Below are 12406 nucleotides of genomic sequence, written 5' to 3'. Positions count from 1 at the left end.
CTGCAAGGGCTGTCCAGCGCCCTGTCGGTCCCCAGACTCAACCCTCCACAGAGAAAGTCCTCCTCCAACTCAGAGCCCGAGAGGGGGCAGGCGGCAGGCCCCGTGCCGCAGTTCTGCTCCTGCACGCGCCCCTCAGGGGCACTCGAGCCTGTCCTGTGGCATGTGGAGAGGTGGCCCGGCCCCTGCAGCACGGCTCGTGGCCACAGGAGTCTGAGGGCAGAAGGGGCCCGGCTCACCCTCAGCAAGTGCGTGGGGAGTGTTCACCAGGGCTGGCCTCTCGTGTCCCCATTCTAGGACTAGCGGGCCCTGGTGGCACTCAGGAAACGTTTGATGGGACATCTGGCCAGGCAGCCCGTGGAGGCCGTGCGTAGACTGGGGGAGCCCTGGAGTTGGCCTGTTGCCGGGCTGCAGTCCAGCCCGGTGGGTGTGGAGGCCGGTGGGCCTTAGGCCCCAGCTGTGGGCTCTGCTCCTGGACCCTGCGTCGTGCGCCGCCCTGTGCTGGCTGCTCCGTCTCCCCGCCACATCGCGCGGCCCCCTGACAAGCTGCGCATGCGTCAGTGTGTCTTCTCGGGCAGGGCCTGGACTGGGGGAAGGACTCGTAGCTTCGTGGCCCCAGCAGCCGGTGTCTGGGAGGTTGCAGGTTTGAAAGAAACCGTGTTTGCAAGCAGGACCCCCGCAGGTGATCCTGAGCGGTCCAGGCCTCCTCACTATTCAGAGGGTGCCTCCCAGGCTGTGGGGTGACCGGGATGCCCCACCCATCCCAGGCTTTCCTGGGATCGGGGGCTGGGTTCGGTGTGGCGGCCGCTTGCACCTGGGGGGAGGTAGGATGGCGCTGGGCTCAGCGCACCCACCGATGGCTCTCCCGCTGAGAACTGGAATCCAGCATCTTCCTGCTTCACCCAGGGACCCTGGGCAGCACAACCCAGGCCCCGTCGCCTGGCCGCATCCCGTCTCTCGCCACATGTAGGCAAGCAGGTGCTCCCGCAGGTGAGGGCGGGCGGAGAGGCGTCCGGCCCGGCTGCTGTACTGGGACCGCAGCTCTACCGGCTGGGTGACGTGGTGTCGCCTCTATGACCTCTGCTTCCTCACCCGCACTGCACAGTGACTGCCCTGTCCCACTGGCGAGTCCAGCCTGCGGCCGGTCTCAGAATCGAGAGCAGCGTGCTGGGCAGGAGCCTGTGTGCTCAGCCCCGCCCGCTGCCGGCTGCCGCGCCCCAGCCCGGGCACCCCCTTCCCGATGACGACGCTTGACAAAACCGACCTGTCCAGAGCATGGCTCTATGTCACCAGAAGCTTCTTTCTCTCTAGTCTGGCCGAAGTGAGCTCCGAAGTGGACTCGCCCAGGCCATGTGCACATATGTGTGTGTGTGCTGTCCAGGGGGAGCGTCAGGGCTGAGTGCCAGGCATGTTCCCAACCTGTGGGCTCCCCCACGCCCCACCCCAGCCCCGCGGTGATCCAGGGCCTCTGAGCAGCTCTGGACCCTAGGTGTGGGCGGTGCCAGCCCTGCTGAGGTCACACGTGCGACCAGGGGCCCTGGGCCGGGGATTTGGTGTCTCTGGGAAGGAAGCTGGGGGCTGAGACGGGGCAGGCCAAGTGGGCAGAGCCCCTGGTGAGTGGACAGGAAGCTGGGCATCGGATGCCCCCTAGACAGGCCAGGACAGAGCTGCTTTTCTCCGCTTGGTCTCCTTCCAGAGAAGAGCCCTGTGGGGTCTCTGTTTCAGGGTCTCAGAAAGCCCATGAGGCACTTCAGGGCGGGTCCCACTCCCTGGGCTGCCTCGGGGACGCTGGAGCCAGCAAGGGCAGGCTGGGCCAGGAAGAGTGGGGGTCCCGGCCAGCTCTGCTCCCAGGCTCTGAGGCCTGGAGTCAGCCCCTCCTCCCTTCAAACTGTGACTCCGACCCTCCGGATCCTGGGGGACCCATGGCCACAGATTTGTGGGACCGCCTCCTGTGGAGCAGGGTCTCTGACACCCACCTGAGGCTCATGTGTGAGGTGTGGGGTCAGCAAGGTGACCGCCGGCCCCCCAGGCCGGTCACAGGGGCCACCCTCTTGCCAGGACTTGCTCTTGTCCTGAGGGCCACGGAAGGAGCCCCACTGCCCCGCGGAAGGCAGGCCGTGAGAATGCCCAGGCCACACGCAGGGACCATGCGGGGCACTTGGGGGGCGGCCAGAGTCCCCCACCACGCTGGGCGTGATTCCGGCCCCAGCTTCTGCACCCCAGCTGCTCTTCCCGCCAGGACCCCGGCTCTGGAGCAGGGCCGGCCTGTCCTGACCCCTGGCGGCCAGCACGCTGAGAGGCTGAGAGCTGCACCCGGAGGCTGTTTGCGGGGCAGTCACTGCAGCCCAGCGCGCACTCGCCGGCCTTCAGGACGGAACTTTGGGCCTGGCCTTGAGGATGGCCTGCCATCTGCTGCCCCGGGAGCCCGGGATGGGGGCTGGGGACCTGGAGACGCCCGCACTGCTGGCTGCGCCCTGGGGGCAGGGCTGGGGTGAGCATGGGCCCCGCCGGCTTCCCTCCCACCCTCGCCCACCCGGACCCACAAGGCTGCCCAAGGAGAGGGGCCTGCGGTCCTTGCTTGTGAGAGCCCGTCCCGCCTCCTGTGGAGGAGAGAAGGAGGTGCCCTCCCTTCCGCCTCCAGCTCTGAGCCTTCTGAGCTGCTCCCAGCAGCACTCACACCCCGCGTGGTGACGCCACTGCATCTCGTTCTCCAGGTGGCAGCTCTTGCACCGAGGCTCCTCAGATTGGTCCAAGCATGGAAACGGCAGCTTTCAGAGAAGGCCGGGGCCCCGCGTTGTCGCTGGGGCTCCCCACGGGAGAGGCTGATTCTGCAAGCCACCCCCCAACCCGCGTGTCCCTCAGGCTGCTCTCTGCCCAGGCAGCCCTCCCGCCCTGCGGATGGGCTCAGAGGCCTAGCCAGCAGACACAGGGTGGCGTGGGTGCTCAGCCCCTGTTTACAGCCCAGAGAGGGGCAGCAGCCAGCCCGGACCAGCAGGTCTGGGCAGGGCCTGAGGGCTCCAGGGCAGGCGCAGTGAGACTGGGGACTGGACAGGTTGGAGGGCGGAGCAGAGACGCCTCAACACGTGAAATCGTAGGCTGGGACTCTCCGAAATCTTCAGCTTCTTCCAAAGAGCACAGAAACCTGTCAGAGGCTGTTACTTGGTGATGGGGGGCAAGGCACTGACCCCACAGTGCCCACTTGGGCTGGCGTCCTGCCCACATGTCTCTGCGTAGACCCAGCCCCTCAGGGATGCTCAGCCAAACCAAACCTGGGGCCCCCGGCTCTTGGCCCCATTCCGATGCCCAGTGATCCTGTCTCGAGACCCTCAGTCACATCTGCAAAGACGCTTTTTCCAAATGAGGTCACGAGCACATGTTCTGGGTAGACGTGAATGTCTGGGTCACGCAGCAACTTCTCTGCAGGGGACCCCTGTAACCACAGGGACAGGCGCTTCCGTCCACCCCCTTGCTGCGGGGTGAGGCTGGGGGCTCTGTCCTCCTGCCCTGGGCTGTTGAAAGCCAGGCTGGGCTTTCTCCCCCCAGGTGGGCCTTCCAGCCAAGAAGGTGGCGGGCTGGACGTGCCTGCAGAGGCCCCGGGGGCGGCTGTTCTCGGCAGCATCCTCTTCCTGGAGAGCGACCCCCTTCAGCCCCGAGACCCCAGGAAAGGGCCCTGGCACCCCAGCCCCGACCAGCAGCGCTGCCCGTCGTTGCTGACGGCAGACGCCCTCTCTCTGGGGTCCAGGCACCCTGCTTGCTCTATCTCTTCTCCTTCTGCACATCTTGCCACCGCCGAGTACAGGTGTAGGTGCCCAGCCAGCCTTCAGGAGAACAGCCCCCGGGGGATGCCTGACACACGGTCAACTCGCGTGTTTGATGCGAAACCCTTACCTCCTCCAGGAGGTATTCACGCGCTCATCGCGGCTCCCGGTGCCCCTGTGAGAGCCCCTCCCCCCTCCAGGCAGGGCCCCCACCCCCCAGCTGCATCCTGTCACGCGGGCGGGCGCAGCAAGGTGCGGGCTGCCTGCCCAGAATCCGAGAATCGGCTGCTCTCAGCGTGATTATTTCAAGATGTGTCTACAGGGCCTCCGCGCCGAGAGTTCACGCCCGTGGTCGCCGGGCTGGGATCTGCTCATCCTTTCTCCGCGCGCCTGGTGGGGGCAGCGCTGGAAGCCCAGCAGCTTCCGAACCCCGACCTATGGCTTCTGCGGGTTGTCAGGGATGCGGCGGCCTCTGGAAGTGACCCAAGGGGCAGCCTCTGTGCCGGCACTGTGTCTGGGGAGCGGGGGCCCTGTTCTGGGCGGCGATGTCCAGTGCCCGGGCTGCTGTGTTGACCCTGCCAGGCTGCAGGGGACGCCTCGAGTGTGACCCACTGGCCACCCTTGGGGCAGGGGAAACCGTGGTCCCGCAGCTCCCAAGGCCCACGGTTTCTCCGGACGGGCTGCAGGCGGATGGACCTTGGATGGCAGATGGAAGAAGCCAGGTACAAAGGGCCGCACAGCCTGTGAGTCCACTTACACGAAACGTCCAGAACAGGCAGATCCACAGCTGGCAAGTGGGTCAGTGGTTTTCGGGGGCTGGGGAGGGGGTGGGGGTGACCGCTGACGGGAGGGGTCTCCTTGGGGGGCGACGCAGATGTGCTGGCCCTAGAGAGAGATGGTGGCTGCCGGAGCCGTGAGTGGGATGCCGCTGAACCGCGCGCCTGAAAGCGGTTCATTTTATGTATGTGAATTTCATCCCCAAATTAAAAAAAAGACAAAAAAAAGCCTAGATTGCTTCCAACTTTCTTTCCAGTTACAACTTTGATGATTTTTAAGCCCATTCCACCTGTATTTTTTACCTCCTTTACTGACTAATCAGTGTCATCAAGCTAATAAATCCCATTTCTCAGGAAGTTCATGAACAAATGACAAAGGGGAAAAAGTCCAGAGCGGAGCCCAGGGAGGGGCTGTGGGTGCAGCGTCCGGGAGCGTCTCCTTGGGGACAGCCGGCAGCGGCCATGTCTGCAGCAGAGGCTCGGGGAGCAGTGAGGACGCCCAGGCGGTCAGGGCCGGGTGCTGCCCCTGAAAGGACGCGGGACAGGCTCACAGTGAGGAGGCCGGACCCCAAGCTGCCTCTTCCAACCGCGGTGGGAAACGGCAGAGCAGAAAGTCTGGAAAGAAGGCACCCGGCGCGCCGGAGTCTCCCGAGGGCGAGCCGTGGGCTACCCTCGCTCTTTCTTCGTATTTGTCTGTGGTTTTCCAATTTCCCCCCGGGCCCGTAATGCTGTTATAATCAGAATGGTTTATTAAACCCAATCTGCATGTTTCCTCCTAGAAGAATAGTTTCTAGCCGGTGATACGTTTCTAAGAGCGATGTTTTAATACCGTCAGGCAGGCGTGTCGTGGTTTTGTCTCTGCACGTTTAGACGTGGAAGTCACGAGGCTGAGGGGCGTTTGTCGTGGGTAGAATAAAGAGCCTGGGCCAGAAGGGGCTTCTGGGGTGTGGGAGCTCACCCCCGACCCCGGGGACCCCACCTCAGCTCCTGGGACCTGCCTCAGGGCTATGCGGGAATCAGCGTGCAGCATCTACGTGGAGGAGGGGGCTCGGGTGACCAGCCCTCTGTCCCCAGGGCACCTGCAGGATGTGACACCAGACCCAGGGTTCCTCAGCAAGCCAGGCCTTTGGGACCCACTTCCCCCAGTTGGCCTGGGGGTGGGGGTGGGGGCGCCTGCTGAGTGATAAATGTGTTCAATCTCTGACGACCTAATGCGGTTATTTAAAAAGCTCACCTCAGAGCAAAAACGCACCCGCCAAATACTGTTAGAACCTTATTATTAGAAAAAATGGTGACGTGTTGAAATTACCTTCTTGTGATGAGGTGGCCAAGCTTTGGCCTTCCTCTCTAAAGGGCCTGGTCCTTCCCGCTCGGCCATCCCGGAGTCATGGAGGAGGACAGCCACAGGGACACAGGCTGGACCAGGGTCCCCTGGGGCTCCGTCCTGACGGAGGCCGGCAGCGTCCTCACTGCCCACCCCCGTCCACGCCCGCAGGCATCCTGCAGGGCTCAGGTGGGGCACCCAGGGGCTCCAGGGCCGGACAGACAGGTGAACGGGCGCTTCCATCCGGGCTGCGCTGCGGAGCGGGACGTGGGCCCAGGACATGGATAGAGCTGCGGGGACAGGAGGCTGAGGGAAAGGGTATCTGCAGGAACTGGGTTGCTGGGGTCCGTGGACGAAGGAGGGAGGGAGGGGGTGGGGAACAGGGGCGTCCGGCAGACTGCAGGCCCTTTCACCTGGAGCTGGAAGGAGAGAGGGAGGACCGCCAACCTCACCAGCGCAAGGAGGGGCAGGGCCCAGTGGGGGAGCAAGTGTGTCCACCCGGAGCGGGCTGGACGAATCATCGCCCACCTACAGGGACCCTGTGTGGGCAGCCGGCTGTCTGTGGGCAAAGGGCCCAGGCCTGCCTCTGCCCCGCCCACCCTGGCGTTTATAAGCTCCCACTCCTGGCCCATCTGCGGGGGTGGGCCTGGGACCCAAGCGAGCCTTAAAAAGGAAGGAAATCCCAACACAGGCTGCAACGTGGGTGGACCTTGAGGACATTATGCTGAGTGAAGCCGGCCAGTCACAAAAGGACAAATCCTGAAGGATCCACGTATATGAGGTCCCTAGAGGAGTCACATCCATAGACACAGAAAGTAGATGGTGGGGTTCAGGGGCAGGGGGAGGGGAAAGGGAGTGAGTGTCTAGTGGGGACAGAGTTTGGGAAGATGAGAAAGTCCTGGAGACGGAGGTGCTGATGGTTGCACAGCAACCAGGCCCTGTGCTTGATGCCCCTGAGCTGTGCACTTAAACATGGTTACGATGGTGAATTTTATGTGATGTGCATTTTACCACCATAAAAGGGGGTGCTGCTGTCTGTACCCCGAAACCTCTTGAGGGAGGGGCGGAGGGGATCGGTGCCCTGTCCTCTTGGTGATGCTTGGCAGAGAGAAGGGGCAATGGCTGGGGAAGGGGACTCACGGGGTCGGTGCCCCCAGGGAAGCCTCAGTCACACGGCTGACGCCTGGGTGGGGGGAGGCCCACCTGCCGCTGGCCTGTCCCTCTTTCTGTGTCTGGCGCCCAGGACCCGGCACCCACAGCTGACGCCCCGCCCTCACTCCCCCAGGCGAGGCTGTCTGCCGAGTGGCCTGCCCTGTGCTGCGTCCGGCCTCCTGCCAGCTCCGTTTGGAGGTCCCAGGCTCGCCCCAGGGCAGGGGAAGGGCCCCTGAAGTGCGCCTCTCTCCCAGGTGTCTGAAAGATGCCGACGGTGACAGTGACACCGCCCTCCTCTCTTTGTCCCGGGGAGTGTGCGATGGCCTCAGACACTCCAGGCTTCTTCCTGGGGCAGCCGGGCTGGGAGGAGCCACCGCTCCAAAACCCCGGCCCCCTCAGTGCCCCCCGGACAGGGCGAGGCTCCTTCTCTGGCAGGTGTCTCCTCGCACCACACAGAGAGGGGACCACTGCCCTGCAGATGTCCCCGGAGGGAACCCATGTCTCTGGTTGGTGGAGGGCCCGCTGGGAGCTGCCCTGGCGAGGAGGTGTGTGCTACCCGCGCTGGGCAGAAGCCGGGTAGCCCCCAGCAGAGGCTGCGCCCCAGACTTTCTACCCTTTGCCCGGACCAGGAACTCGGGGCTGCCCGTTGCCGCCCTGCTCAGAGCCAGGTCTGCTTCCCGTGGCCTCCTCGATGCCACCTGCCATCCTCCCCCAGTGGCAGCAAGAGAGGGGGGCTTGGGGCCCAGTGGCTGTCAGACTGTCCCCTAGAGTGGCCCTCCTGCTTATCCTGTCGGGGACTGAGGGGCTAGTTTAGGTCCCACGTGGCCCCTAAGAAGAGGTGAGCGTCCGCTCCGGTCAGCAGGTACCGTCCCCGTGCACCTGGGGAACCATCCGTCTCAGGAGCGTCGTGCCTCCAAAGTTGAGGCGGTCCCACAGGACACGTGGCAGGCAGTTCTGCCCAAGTCTCTTGGTATCAAGAGGGTAGCTGAGTGTGACACACACACACACACACACACACACACCCCGCTTCGGGGGTCGTAGGGAGAGGGCGTGGTCAGAGGTGAGCATTGCAGGAAGTGCTGGCCCTGACTGTGGGCCTCAGGACCGGGGACCCCAGCGTCAGGCTTGGGGTGACAGAGACTTGATCCCCTCCGAGGCGTCCCTGCTGCCCCTTCCCGTCCCGCCACGAGGGCTGGGACACAGGGCCGGCGTGGAGGCTCCGCGGCCCACGATCTGCTGACCGGTGAGGAAGCAGCGTCCACTGGCCTCGTGGCCCAGTTGCCGGCAGCCCGGGGCTGGTGCGGGACGGGAAGGTCTCTGCAGCATGAGGACGTCACAGGCTGTGGGCGGCCCGTGGTGGCCTCAGAGGAGCTCGGGGCACCGTGTGGAGACTGCGCTGTGTCCTGGGCTCACCTGTCCCCGGGAGCCAGAGGCGGACAAGGAGAGAGCAGAGAGCAGAGTCGGGGTGGACGGGCTGATCCCGGGGGTGTCCTGGAGGACAAGCGAGCGGATGGCTTCTCCCGTGGGAGGAGGGGGGGCAACACGTTGCCGTGGTTTGTGGTCCTTCACAGCCCGGCCCTCCCGACAGACTCTCCCTGCCTCTCTCGCAAGGGGACAATTAAATTTTCATTAATTAATTTAATTACTTAAGTTTCAATTGAATTAGCGCTTCTCCCTGGGGGAGTGGTGATGAAACAAGTGTTGGGAGGCTGGGCGTCTCAGGCCGAGTGCTGGGGCGTGTGGGGTTTGCTGGATGACCGGGTCCGGGTTAGGACCGGTTGGCCCCTTTGCACCCATTTGGAGCCACATGTGTCATTGGAGTGTCCCCAGGATTCTCCCAGTGCTTGGTTAGGTGGGGAATCCTCGGGTCCGGCAACCACGGGGATGGGAGCCGCATTGCCGGGCCTCCCCACGCCGGGTCTGCGCCCACTCTCCTGCTGCCGTCGGGGGTCCCCCTGCATGCTGGTTTGTGCCCAGCTGCCCACTAGCCAAGGTGAGCAGGCCGTCCTGCCAGGCCTGCCCAGAGGTTCTCACAAGCGCTAGACGGAAGGTCCGGAAGTAAAGCACTGGGGCAGGTGGTCGTGGGGACCTCGGCCGTCGGCTGGGGCGAGAGGAATGCACGGAAGGGTGTCCAGGCAGGGAACAGCGTGCTCCAGGCCAGCAGAAGGGAGGACAGGACTGAGTCCCTGGGGTTGGGGGAGTGGGGAGTGGATACAGCTGGCTTGGCAGGGCCAGGCCTCGGGGGTCCTCCAGCCTGGGGGGTTCTCTTGGGAGTGGTGGAGCCCCTGAAGGCTTGGCCAGGGCTGGGGGCTGGTCTTGAAGCTGGGGCTGCATAGCTGGGCCCCGGTTTTGCTTTGTTCTTTTAGTTAATAGATTTTCATTTTTAGAGTAGTTTCGGGTTTACAGAACATTGAGGACAGAGGACACAGAGTCCTCCCCTCAACCAGTTTGCCCTCTTACTAACACCTGGCTGCCGCAGTGCGGTGCGTGTGTTCCAGTTGAACCCCTGCGACACACGATTATCAACTAAAGCCCACGGATTACGTTAGGGTTCACGCTCAGCGGTGCACGTCCTCTGGGTTTGGACACCTGTGTGATGGCGTGTACCCGCCATTATAATACCATACGGAACGCGTTCGTTGCTCTAAACATCCTCTGAGCTGCACCTGTTCATCCCCCGCCCCTCCCCGTCCCTGGCAACCACTGATGTTTTTACTGTCTCTGTAGTTCAGCCTTTTCCAGAATGTCATTTGGTTGGAAATCACACGGCGCGTAGCCTCTTCAGACTGGCTTCTTAGTAACCTGCATTTAAGGTTCCCGCGTGTCTTTTCATGGCTTGATGGCTCATTTCTTTTCAGTGCTGAATAATATTCCACCGTCTGGATGGCCCACCGTTTACCCATTCACCTACTGAAGGGCGTCTTGGTTGCTTCCAGGTCTTGTCCATTATGAATAAAACTGCCGTGAACATCCATGTGCGCGTTTTGCGTGGACAGAAGTCCTCAGCTCCTTCGGGAAAATAGCCCGGAGCGTGATTACTGGATCTGTCCCATTTTCATTAACCGGGGTGGGGATGGCGGGGGGTAGGGGGGTTTTTTGGGCGTTGATGGTGAGGCAGGGGCGGGCCGCCTCCAAGCTACCCTGCCCTCAGCGTCCTGGTTTGGGAGCTCCGGGGGGTCTCTGCCCCCCCAGGCTCTGGCCCCCTTCCCAGCTGATGCCCGGTCTCCTCTCCCTGGAGCACTGCTGGGGCCACATCCAGGCTCGGGACCCTGTCCTCACTGTATCCGTGTGATGCGGGGTGTGTGTCAGTTCTCATGGGGTCTCCTGAGATTCAGGGGAACCCAATCTCGTAGGGAGGACCCCGTCCTCTCCTCCCGACCTCTCCTGGCACCTCTGGCCCCTGGCCACCCAGGAAGCCGTGAACACTGTCCACACACACACCCGGCACCACCCGCAGAGCCCTCTGGTCCAGGGAGGAGGCGTTGGGGGGCTCAGGTCTCTCTGTCAGAGGGGCCCCGGTGCAGGTGGTGTCTCTCATATGGGCCAACAGGGGGTTCCCCCTGGGAGGCCCCTCTGTGTCCAGCTGAGGATGACCCAGATGCATCCTGCCTGCACCGGCCAGACCTCCTCGCACCTGTCACCACACCTCGGCATCGGAGTGGGAATGTGGTTTCGATATTTGATTACATCTGACATTCGTCCACAGATGGCCGGAGGGGCCGCTGATGGCCCTGGCTGCCCCTGCGACAGCGCCCGGCTCAGGGGGCAGCACTTCCTCAGGCCCGAGTGTCCCAGCCGGCTGTGAGGACCACCTGCAGCTGGACGTGTGACTTGGTGTTCAGTTTTCCTCCCTGTCAGTCAGCTCTCATTGCACCGAAATCACGTTTAGACGATAGGACCAGGCACACTGGCTGCCGCTGCCCCGGAGGGTTCTAGGCGGATGGGCTAGACGAGATGCCTGGTGAGACAGGATGTCCTCGACAGCAGCTCTGAAGTCCAAATTCTGCCACTTTGGAACCAGCAGCCTGAACACCAGCCTGGACCAGCCCTGCGCTCCATGGCCCAGTCCACTGCTGCCCTTCACACAGGGCTCCCCGGCCGCCCCGCAGACCATCTGGGCTCTAGGCGTCGTTAATTTTCTCATTTTTGTTTCATGTTTCAGGTTTGTGCCGAGAATATCAATGAAGGATATTTAAATTTAACAATGAAGGATATTTAAAATTCCGTTCCTTTTTTTCCCCTCTTATTGAAGTAAAACTTACACTCAGAAGTGGCACGTGCACCGTGCTGACGGATGGCACGCTGCTTTTGCCCAGATCGTTCAAGGGCTGGGCAGGCAGCAGGGCCAAGTGGGTCGGACCTGCCCCCAACTGCGAGCATGCCCCCCCGCCCCCCCCCAAGAAAAAGACAGTGAAGCAGCAACAATGAGAGAAGTTTGTGTCACCACGAAGAAAGTCCAAGTGCCCGGGAATGAACTTGGGGGTCCACCCTGGTTTTGGGGGTCAGGAAACAAGCAAAACTGCACCTTTTTTTTGGCTGCACTGCACGGCTTGTGGGACCTTAGTTCCCCGACCAGGGATCGAACCCATGCCCCTGCAATGGAAGCACTGAGCCTTAACCACTGGACCGCCAGGGAAGCCCCAACAAAACTGCACCTTTGACCTCAAGTATGTTAAAATGAAGACAGAACTCAGTTCTGTGATGGCATTTTTGCTTTTTAATTTTTTAACTGAAATACTAACCTCCACGCAGACAAGCTTCTAACCATACATCTGCAGCTTGGTGGCTACCCCAGAGTGAATGCAGCCGGGCGCCCGCCATCCAGGCCAAGGCACGGGACACAGGGGCCCCTGGAAGGCCCTCTAGCGCCCCCAGCCACCTCCCCTCCCCGACTGGCACCGGGGTCAGTTTTGCCTGTTTTCAAACAATTTTTCTACTGAGATCTAATTCCCACATCATAAAAGTCACTCTTTCAAAGTGTACAGTTCAGTGGTTTTTAGCTCATCACAGAGCTGTGTGACCATCACCGTTACCTATTTCCAGGATCAGCCTCAAAATAAACACCACTTGTTCACACTCGCTCCCCTCCCCCCAGCCCCTACCTTCTGCATTCTGTCTCCGTGTTTGCCTGATCCAGACGTTTCACATTAATGGAACTGTGCACTGGTGCTGATTTGAATCTCAGAGACAGAGTTTGGGGTGAAGTAGAAAAGAAGAGCTGTATTGCTTTGCCAGGCGAAGGGGGACACAGTCGGCTCATGCCTCTCAAAACTGTGTGTCCCAACCCGGGGGGGATTTGGTGAGGCGTTTTAGAGCAGTGGTTCAAGGGCGGGGTTGCGGAAGCATCGGGTGTGTGCAGGGCCTCAGGGGGTCTCCTAATGAGCTTCTGTGGGTCTCGA

The sequence above is a fragment of the Delphinapterus leucas genome, chromosome 6 (genome assembly GCF_059928025.1).
Source record: "Delphinapterus leucas isolate spDelLeu-1000000601 "Yukka" chromosome 6, BTC_Dleu_Yukka2, whole genome shotgun sequence".
NCBI classification, from domain to species: Eukaryota; Metazoa; Chordata; class Mammalia; order Artiodactyla; family Monodontidae; genus Delphinapterus; species Delphinapterus leucas.
Note: the sequence above shows the minus strand (reverse complement) of the source record.